Here is a 10,934-nt window from a genome sequence, read left to right as displayed (position 1 = left end):
TACTTTTAAAATACATTCTTTATTTAGAATCTGAGCAAAAACTCTAAATTCGAACTTCAATACAACCAAGTGCCTGTTACATTATTCATTGCCAAGCATGAAACTTCAAAACCCAGTTTAAAGAAGTAAATGTGAAACCATTTCAGTTCTTAAAAAATAATTTATAAACTGAATTACAAATTCTTTGGCAGTGATTAAAGTCACACAAAAATACAAATATTAGAGTTTTTTTAATCAATATAGATAGTGAGTGCAAAGAGACTGAGAACGTTCTACACTTTTTGTTTCACTGCAACACAGAAAAGCCTGTTTTGTTGTTTGAACCTGCATGGGTCTGTAAATATTATTTTGCACACTCTGTTCTTTTGCTTGCAGTTAAATGTTTACTGATTAATTATCGAGAGACAAAGATTTAATGCAGACTGTCACAGTGGGAGAGACGCTGAGTCAGTATCCAATCAGTGGCAAACTTCCCTGATTAAGTTGGAAGATGCTGACATGTGGGATATCATCAGTCAATTGACACCCATGATACCCGAGGCCGCCCCATTCCAGTGGTGCCTCACTGATTTAATGGAAACTTAAGCATGCCCCTGTGAAAGGGCACCCAGAAAGTCTTATTGAGAGTGGGGAGATTCCTCATCGAAAGTGAGTGGGTGGTGGGGAGTTGAGACCAAAACATGAAAGGTTTTCAAAAAGGGAGTCAGATAATATTCTTAGGGTGAAAGGGGTCAAAGGTTTAGGGAGGAAGTGAGAACTGGGCGCTGAGTTGGGTGATCAGTCATGATCATACTGAATGGTGGAATAGGCTTGTGGGGCTGATTGGCCTACTCAGGCTCACTCCCTGCTCCAACACTCAAGAGGTGACTGCCCTTGACATTAAGACAGCATTTGACCAAATGTGGCACCAAGGAGCCCAAGCAAAACTGGTGTCTGGGAATTAAAGGGGCAACCTTTTTCAGATTGAAGTAACATCTAGAAGAAAAGAAGATTGTTGTGGTTGTTTGAGATCAGTTGTCTCGGCTCCAGGACATTTCTGCAGGAGTTCCTGAGGGTTGACTCCTAGACCTAACTGTCTTCAGATACTTCTGCACTGCAGAAATTCTCCAAAGATCCTACGACAGCACCCTCCAACCCACCATCACTTCCATCTGGAAGGACAAGGGCAGCAGGTACATGGAAACACCACCAACAGCAAGTTCCCCTCCAAGCCACTCACCATCCTGACTTGGAAATTTATCGCTGTTCATTCAGTGTCCCTGGGTCAAAATGCTGGAAGTCCCTCCCTAATAGCATTGTGGGTGTACCAGCAACACATGTACTGCAGCGGTTCAAGAAGACAGCTCACCACCATCTTCTCAAGGGCAACTAGAGATGGGCAATAAATGCTGGGCCAACCAGGGGGGGGGTTGGCGGTGATGGCTTAGTGGTATTATCGCTGGGCCATTAATCCAGAAACCCAGGTAATGTTCTAGGGCCCACCATGGCAGATGGTGGAATTTGAATTCAATAAAGGTCTGGAATTCAGAGCCTGATGATGACCATGAATCTGTTGCCGAATGTTGGATAAAAAACATCTGGTTCACTAATGTCCTTCAGGGAGGGAAACTGCCATCCTTACCTGGACTGGTCTACTTGTGACTCCACACCCACAGCAATGTGGTTAACTCTTAACTACCCTCTGGGCAATTAGGGGTGGGCAATATATGCTGGCCTAGCCTGCGATGCCCTCATCCTGTGGATGAATTTAAAAAAGCAAGTGAATAAAATGACCTTCCCTCTGTCATAAAGTCAGAAGTGTGTTTGGTTATTGATGATTGCACAACATCCTGCACCATTTGTGACCCCTCAGACACCAAAGCAATGCGTGTCTAAATGCAGCAAGACCTGGACAACGTTCAGGTTTAGACTGATAAGTGGCAAGTAACATTTGTGCCAGACAGGTGCCAGGCAATGACCATCAAGAGAGAATCCAACCATCACCCCTTGACATTAAACAGCATTATCATCGATGAATCTCCTACAATTAACAGCATGGGGGATAGGGGGAGTTACCATTGATCAAAACTGAACTGAACTGGCTATATAAATTTTATGGCTAAAAGAGTTTGTCAGAGGCTGGGAATTCTGTGACAACGAATTACCTCCTGATTCCTTAAAGGCTGTCCACAAGGAATACTCTCTACTTGCCTGGGCAACTGCAGCTCCATCAACAATCAAGAAGCCCAACACCATCCTGGAGAAGGCAACTCTCTCTAATACTTTCAATGCTCACTTGCTCCACCACTGAAAAGTGGCAGCAGTGTGTACAAGATTAAATGCACTACCCACCCAGGGCTCCTTAGTCATCACCTTCTAAATCTGAGACCTTTACTACTTACAAGAACAAGGGCAGCAATCAAATGGGAACATCAATAGTTGCAAGCTCCCCTCCAAGCCACAAACACCATCGTGATTTGCAACTATATTGCTGATCCTTCCCTGTCACCGGGTCAAAATCCCAGAGATCCGTGCCTAACGTTCTATGGATGTGCCTACCTGCAACGGTGCAGGAAGGCAAGCCAGCTTACTAGAGCTTCTCCAGCAAAATTTGGGATAGCAATAAATGCTGACCTAGTCAATGATGCACACATTCCCCGAATTAATTTGAAAAATCATGGTGGATGCTCAACGACGGCCACTTAACTGCCTAAAAACACGAGGCATTGGTGAGACCACATTTCAAATACTGTGTGTGGTTTTGGTTTGCTTATTTAAAGAATGACTTTAGGGCAGTTCAGAGGAGGTTTACTGGATTGGTAAGGAGTGGGTTGTCTTATGAAGAAATGTTGGGCCAGGTGGCTTGTTTCTACTGAAGTTTAGAAAAGTAAGAGGTGAGCTGAAGTGTATAAGATCCTGAACAGTTTTTCAAGGTGGACATGGAAAGATATTTCCTCTTGTGGATCAGTCCAGAACCAGGGGACACTGTTTAAAAATTAATGGATCACTTTTTTAGGACCAAGATGAGTATAACTTGCTTTTTCTCAAAGTGTTGTGCAACTTTGAAACCCTCTGCCTGAGAAAGCAGTGGAGGTGGGATCAGCAGAGAAAGTACTGGATGGAACTAGTAATCTGATAGATCTGTGGGAGAGTAAGAACAGGCACTCTTTGGCATTGGCAATGGAAGGAACAAAGGGGCAATGAACAAGAGAGAGGAATATTTGAGGCCTTTTACACTTTAACAAATGAAGACTACAACAGTAACTGTACCAGATAAACTGTCCTAAAATTACATGACCTGTAGTTTTACTTTCACTTGTGCGGTAATTTTCTTATTCATTCCCAGGGCTTGGGCATCACTGAAAAAAATGTTTATTTATTTTCTCTACTTAGTTGACCCTGAAAGCGCAGCGATGGGCTGTCTTCATGCACTGCTGCATCTCGCGTGGTGAAGGTACACCAAAACTTTAAAAGGGAGTTTATTTTTCACTGTTCTTTGTTACAACTGACTGGGCAGTTAAGAGTTGACTTTGGGACTAAAGTTATGTAAAGACCAGATTGCATACAGATGGCAGGTTCTTCTGCTTCCTTAGAGTGAACCATTTAGCGTTCTAAGACAATCGGACAGCATTTACTGCTTCTAACATTTTCTTATTTTCACGTAAAAATTTTTCAGGTCCATGAAACTGTCAGGATGGATTTTTGACTCAAATTTTCTAGACTATACTTCTCGAGATAACTAGTCCAGTCACATAACCAGTGCATTACTGACCCAGTCTTTTTGGAATAGGCTCACAGCGATGGTGTAAAGAACAATAGAGACAAGAGAATAAATACAGAAATCTGGATCAATGCAGATCATCCTATTTCTGATTTAGTTTAAATATGGTCTGTGCAATAGGATTTTTATCGTGTGAATTCTGTGGTAACAAACCTCACTTTTGGAGATCTAATTAATAACCCAAGGAAAGAACATTTTAACTTGTGTTTCTGATCCTAAATAAGATTACTCTGGTATAAATGATTAAGTAAAAGTAAGTTTCCATGGAAAGAAATAAGTCAAAAAAAGCCAAATCAGAAATGTTGGTCTTGGCTGAAAAATGTGCGTTGATTTCCTCAATTAATTGGCTCTGTCTAACGAGTAAATTTTCAAACAGAGTAGAAGTGCAGTGTAACTTTAAAATAATTCAAATTACTTTGCCTAGTTTGTTTTAGATATTGCACTATTAAAATGAGCATTGCTACAAAGCTGTTACATTAAAAATCTATATGCGTGCCCCCTCAGCTCCAGGCATACAAACATTTCAAAATATACTTATCTCTAGTCAAAATATCTGTGACATTTAATATAAATAAGTTTTCCTTGTTAAACTTCCTGACTACACTGTCCCATGTTTTAAACTGCACATACTCAGTAAGTCATCACCACACAGTCATTGCTATGGGCCACATGCTCCAATGAATTACTGGGAATGAGAGGACATTAGCCAACTTAACCTTTCCCCGTGCCATAATGTCATCACTGGAGCTTTCTGCTTGTGTGACAGTTTGTAACTTTGCAATGAGCTGCAGCTGGAGTGTGGTATAAGTGATGACAAGAAGATTACAGTAAGAGTGGGCTCCCCAGAAGGTAAAATACTATATCAGCACCTTATATAAACAAAACATACAGTGCAACTGTCATTCCTATTGCAAGATAGAGGCTCCACGCTCACCCACAACACAAACCCTGCTTCAACCTGACTGTCCCCAGATACATAATTTATGAGTTGCAGCACTATAATAGAAAAGTTACTGTGTACACTCCTATATAAAGCTTGTTTGCATAGCTTTCAAACCTTGGAAAGTAATTCCCCAAGTAGTCCTGGCTATTCTTGAATAGTTCAAAATTACATGCGAACACGTTTCAGAGTTCAGAAACATCGCTTCCATCGTAGATTATTGGTTTCTCAACAGTTAAGTGATAAAGCACCTTCTTTGAGGTAAACCTGAAAGAAATAATTGTCAAAGGTTATAGAGTCATAGAGTTATACAGCACGGAAACAGACCCTTCGGTCCAACTCATCCACGCTGACCAGACATCCCAATCTGACCTAGTCCCATTTGCCAGCATTTGGCCCATATCCCTTTAAACATTCCCTTTTCATATAGCCATTCAGATGCCTTTTAAATGTTGTAATTGTACCCGCATTCACCACTTCTTCTGGCAGCTTGTTCCATACACACCCCACCCTCTCTCTCTCCTGTGATACAATAGTGATGAGGGTTTTATTAGTGAACAAACAAGTATCAAAATATTCAACTCAAAAAGTAAATACTGGATCAAACTATTCTCTTCACACTTCAAATGGAAATGTCTACAGCCTGCATACGAATACAGTCATTCCTCTGTATCTGCAAAATCACAAATCACAAATTCGCCTCTACGTACCAACAACAAGCTACCAGTCATGCAAAATCCATGGGAAAAACTCGCCTATCCGCGACCACTTTCACTTACACAGCAATCTCGCTCTCTGACCTGTTTCATACACAGCTCTTCCCCCTCAACCCTCCATGAGCAAGGGCATAGATGCTCGGGATGAACAGACTAAGGACATCCACCAGATCGAGGTAGAGGAGGAGGGTGCATTACTGGGGGAGAATGGCTGGGAGAGAGTTACATCTGCACATCTATCCCCTCCCACACCCAGTAACCATCCATAACCTCCCCCAGCAACACCTGGCCCTGGTACACAGAACCTCTCACCTTTATTGGTAAGTTACAATACACTACAATTGTTTTTAATGTTTTATTCTATTAACTTTTATTTCAGATAGTCGTAGAGTCATACAGCATGGAAAAAGACCCTTCAGTACAACCAGTCCATGCCAACCAAAACTAAGCCAAACTAGACTAGTCCCACCTGCCTGCGCTTGGCCCATATCCCTCCAAACTTTCCTATTCATGAAGTTATCCAAATGTCTTTTAAACATTGTAACTGTACCGGCGTCCACCACTTCCTCTGGAAGTTCATTCCACACATGAACCACTGTCTGTGTAAAAAAAATTGCCCCTCAGGTCCTTTTCAAATCTTTTCCCTCTAATCTTAAAAATGTGTCCTAGTCTTGAAATCCCCCACAATAGAGAAAAGACCTTTGCCATTCACCTTATCTATACCCCTCATGATTTTAAAAACCTCTATAAGGTCTTTCCTCAACTTCCTACGTTCCAATGAAAAATGTCCCAGCCTATCCAGCCTCTCCTACCAACTCAAACCCTCCATTCCTGGCAACATCCTGGTAAATCCTTTCTGAACCCTCTCCAGTTTAATAATATCCTTCCTATAGCAGGGAGACCAGAACTACACACAGTACTCCTGAAGAGGCCTCACCAACATCCTGTACAATCTCAATATGACGTGCTAGTTCCTATACTGAAAGGTCTGAGCAATGAAGGCAAGTGTGTTAAACGTGTTTTTAACCACCCTGTTTACATATGATACAAACTTCAAAGAATTATGTCCCTGAACCCCTAGGTCTCTCTGCTCTACAACACTCTCAAGGCCCTACTTTTAACCATATGCTTTAGTATTTATTATTTTAACCCAAGAAATAATCTTGGGATCCGAGAAATTAACCTTATTTTTACCAAAAGTTATTAAGTTCCACACTCAAGGGGAGGCAATTGGCTAGTGGTATTATCGCTGGACCGTTAATCCACAGACTCAGGTAACGTTCTGGAGAACGGGTTCGAATCCCACCACGGCAGACGGTGGAATTTGAATTCAATAAATATCTGGAATTAAGAGTCTAATGATGACCGTGAATCCACTGCCAATTGTTGGAAAATCCCATCTGGTTCACTAATGACCATAAGGGAAGGAAACTGCCATCCTTACCTGGTCTGGTCTACATGTGACTCCAGACCCACAGCAATGTGGTTGACTCTTAACTGTCCTCTGGGTGATTAGGGATGGGCAATAAATGCTGCCTAGCCAGCGACGTCCTCATCCCGTGAATGAATAAAAGAAAACTTACGAATTCATCATTCACCAGGGCTTTTAGAACTGAATGCTCATGGATATACAGGAGTGACTAAACAAAACACTGTAACCATGTTCTAGCTTTCAACAGTTATTCTGTGAATCTAAGGTTTTTATATTCCGTCCCGCGTTTTATTTGAAAAGATACATCAGGGATTATTTTCATGTTCATTAAATTAATACAGCCGGTCGTGGTAGGAAACACAGTGGCTTGACCCATTATATCTCGTAGGAGGCGACAGCTCAGTCTGCCAGTGGTGGGGAAAATTCCTCTGATAAATTGGCAGCGGGAAGGGGCTGAAGTTTATAAATTGCCAGCTCAGCTGACAGCTGTCGACTGGTCTCATTGTAACTCTCCCCACACGCACCAGAATTTAATGGTGACCCAGGAATTAGATTGGAGTCACGGGGCCCACTTGTGGCGCAGTGGTAGTGTCCCTACTGCTGCACCAGGAGGCCTGGATTCAAGTCCCACCTGCTCCAGAGGTGTGTGATAACATCACTGAACAGGTTGATTAGAAAAATCGGTTACCAGTGACAACTATATGGCATGAAATAATGGATAGATAGGAGTCACATGACTTTCCCAAAGGTTACCCAACAAACCCTTGTTCAGAGGCACTCAGTGCCTGTTTGAGGAACCCAGCGTTGGGAAAAAGCAGGTGGGGAGGATCCCTGAAAGTCAACGCCCCTGTCTCTGACTCCAGCACCAACCTCACACTTCCCCCCACCACCCCCCCGTGACACTCCCCCCTCCTATTTGTCCAGCACAGGCGAAGGCGTAATGCCTCTGTAGCATGGGGCAGTACAGCAAGATGTCCACTCACTGCCGACAGCCATGACAAGGTTCTGTGACTGAACCAAATGGCAAGGAAAGACGCAAGTCCCATAAGCGTTCAACTTTTGAATGAGGGGGAAAGACTCAAAAAGGCAAGGCAGAGATGCTATGAAAATCCAAACAGGAGCAAAGTGAGTGAGCACCAACAGTGCTAGTGAGAAGCCTTGAGATGCAGCTTGGTGGAATATGTGAGTGGGCCGACCCTGTCCCTCTGCGCAGTTTCCTGGCAGCACCATTACAATGAAAGGTATGGGTACACTCCAATGTGCAGCACTGAAGTGGAGAATTGTATGGGAACTGGATCAGACTTGTGCCATGAAGGTGCACAGAGGCTGGTACATGACTGATGCCAACCTCCACTGACTAGGGTGTGGGCGGTCACTGCCAATGGAGCATGTCTGATGTCCAAGATGGAGGCCTGGGGGAGCAAATGGCATGTTGGAATCACCAGGTACCTGGTCTGACTTCCATGCTGGGAACGGTCACTATACAGTTTCTCTCCAGCATGTGGGAGAATAGGAAACAGCATGTTACAAAGGCGTGATGAGGTACTAATTGTATGCAAATAGACCTCTTGCAGCTCACAAGTAAGGTTCTCATTTTGCTGTTCAAACCTCGGTTGCAGAATTGAGCCCTTTTCTTCCTTGATGTCGCCCATATGTTCCCAATAGACTTGCCAATGCCCACATTTTCCAGGGGCTGGGAAGAATTTGCCCATAGGGTTTCCATGTGGGTGAGTACCCCACTGCTCATTGTAAATGTTGCCCAGTCTCTGAGCAGGAATCCAGCAAAGCAGATGGCTTGCCCACTGTAGTGCCTCTCCATCTTCATCTCATTGATTTCTACAGGCATCAGTCTGTCTTACAGATGCGCTAGCATAATTATATTTATTCTTATTTGTTTCTTCAGAGGGAATTTGTCCACACACGGATATCCAGGATGGATCACGATTTTCCAATCCTTTACGAAATGGCAGCAGTCTAACTATCTGTTTTACTACTTCCAGAACAGTTTTTCAAAGCCACACAGGGTGGAAAGACAATATGGATTGCGTCCACTAAGTTTGGTCTTTGGAACTTTTTTATCATATTTCGATGGACCCTCCACAGCAATCACTAATGTATTATTCTGCTGTTATGTTCTTTAAAGGCTACACTGTTTAATTGCTTGCTAAATAAAGACTATAATAAATAAAAGACTACAATCACAGTCTAATTTTTGTTAAGGGCAGCAGGAGGAGGGGACGGAGACAGACAAGGAAACTGTAATTTTCAGGTTATCAGTATCTGGGTTTAAATGACGAATTTGCTTCTATTTTAAGACAAATTGTCATAAGCTACAGGGTGTATGGTAATGGAGGATAAATATATCCTGGATTTATAATTTTAACTTAATTTAGAAGTTAGCCTACAAATTTCACACTAATGAATCCTTTGGAGATACTTCAGCACAGGCATGTTAAGCCTGTTAACAGGGGAAAAAAAGTTTACATTTATGTGAAACTTTTCAAAATCGCTGCAACTGTACAAGTGACAAAGCAGTTTTAAAATCTAGTGCCTGTCGTCATGCAGGAATGATTACATAACAAGGTCCCACAAACAGCAATGAAATAACGGCCAGAAAAATTGTATTAAATGATGTCAACTGGGGAGTAAATATGGCTCAGGCAGTAAGAATTGTACCCCTCTGATATCTTTTGGAATCTTTTATAGTTAGCTGAGAGGTCAGTCAGGACCTTGGTTTAATGTCTCATGCTAAAAGATAACACCTTCAACAGTACAGCACTCCCTTGGTACTGAGATCATGTTCAAGTCTCTGCAATGGTACTTGAGTATATAACCTTCTAATTCAGAAATGAGAGTGCTGTAAGACATTTTGGATGGGCCACCAGTGGAAGACTTGTGGAGTTTTTAATGAGAAATCTGACAGATCTAAAACTTTATGGTGTTTTGTTGGTTGCAGTAGAACTGGAAATGTATCGTGTAACCTCTCCTTTGGGCATCTGCTGTACAGGTGGAAATCAAGGAGGAAAGGTCACGTATCCAATTTCAAAATAGCAGGAGTAAACCACAATCTAATGCAGATCTGATGTACATTTGACTATTTCCTCAGATTTGCATGTATACAGGAAAGTATGGTTTGAGATGATAAGCATAAATTTTCTGTCCAGCTTTTTAGCTTTGCTGATATTTTTGTTTTGCATTCATATGGATAAAAAATTACTATCTCTGATCATGGTACCAAACTGTTCTTAAATTAGAGAATCAAGTTAAGCTTTCTGTTTCAAGTGGACAACACACAGTTGGTCCTCATTTAGAGTTATGTTTGTATTCCTGAAAACTGTGACTTTAAGTGAAATGGCTTTAAGCGAAGCGTGGTTTTCCAAAGGAATCAATGTTAAAGGCAGAGTTAGGTTCCTGCGGACATTTTTTGCTTAGAATAAACAATGTACAGATGGAAGTACTATACCGTACACGTGAATTCTTAGCTGAAATAATCTGCAAAATAGATCACTAAATATAAAATAAACACTACAGTTAGGTACTTCAGGAACTTTCCCAGCAGAAAACAACTTTAATTTGAAACGGTATACATTCTTACTTTCATAAACAAACAACATTCAAAATAAAATGTGTTAAAATGTAGAAGAAATACAATATAAATGTGAGTGCAGCTATTGCAAATATGGTACATGTGAAAATTATATCACCTGATGAAGTTTTAAATGATCAGGCTTCACCTAGTGGCAGAAGCTGGTCAATGCACGCAAGATTATCTGTACCGACCAACGTCTGTCAGTAGGTGGAGATTAGCACTTCAGTGTAAATTCAGACCGGAAGCCAGGACAGAAATTGACACCCGAGACTTTACAGGCACAACCAGAAGATAGGAACTGGATTCAGGCTGGAGTTGGGGAATGAAAAGGGACTGAGAGGAAGCAGAGTGAGGGAAAAAGAGGTTGGTTAAGGGTATTCAGTGTGTGGGTGAGCCAGCAGCTAGGGGGACTTCATGAATGCCTTCTCACACACAAGAGCACGTGAATAGTTTCTTCTGAGACAACAAGGTGCAGAGCTGGATGAACACAGCAGGCC

At 42.0% G+C, this 10,934-nt stretch overlaps 1 long non-coding RNA gene across 1 annotated transcript in view; it reads right to left on the bottom strand.

Annotated features, from left to right (window-relative positions):
• The window catches only part of LOC125485644, a 16,245-nt gene continuing 5,311 nt past the window's right edge, over window positions 1–10,934 (bottom strand). Inside the window, exon 3 of the long non-coding RNA XR_007264352.1 lies at window positions 1–4,967. This is a non-coding gene — a long non-coding RNA (uncharacterized LOC125485644). The remainder of the gene's footprint in view (window positions 4,968–10,934) is intronic.

This window comes from Rhincodon typus, chromosome 2 (assembly GCF_021869965.1).
Source record: "Rhincodon typus isolate 14 chromosome 2, sRhiTyp1.1, whole genome shotgun sequence".
Taxonomy (NCBI): Eukaryota; Metazoa; Chordata; class Chondrichthyes; order Orectolobiformes; family Rhincodontidae; genus Rhincodon; species Rhincodon typus.
This window is presented reverse-complemented; position numbering and strand designations above follow the sequence as displayed.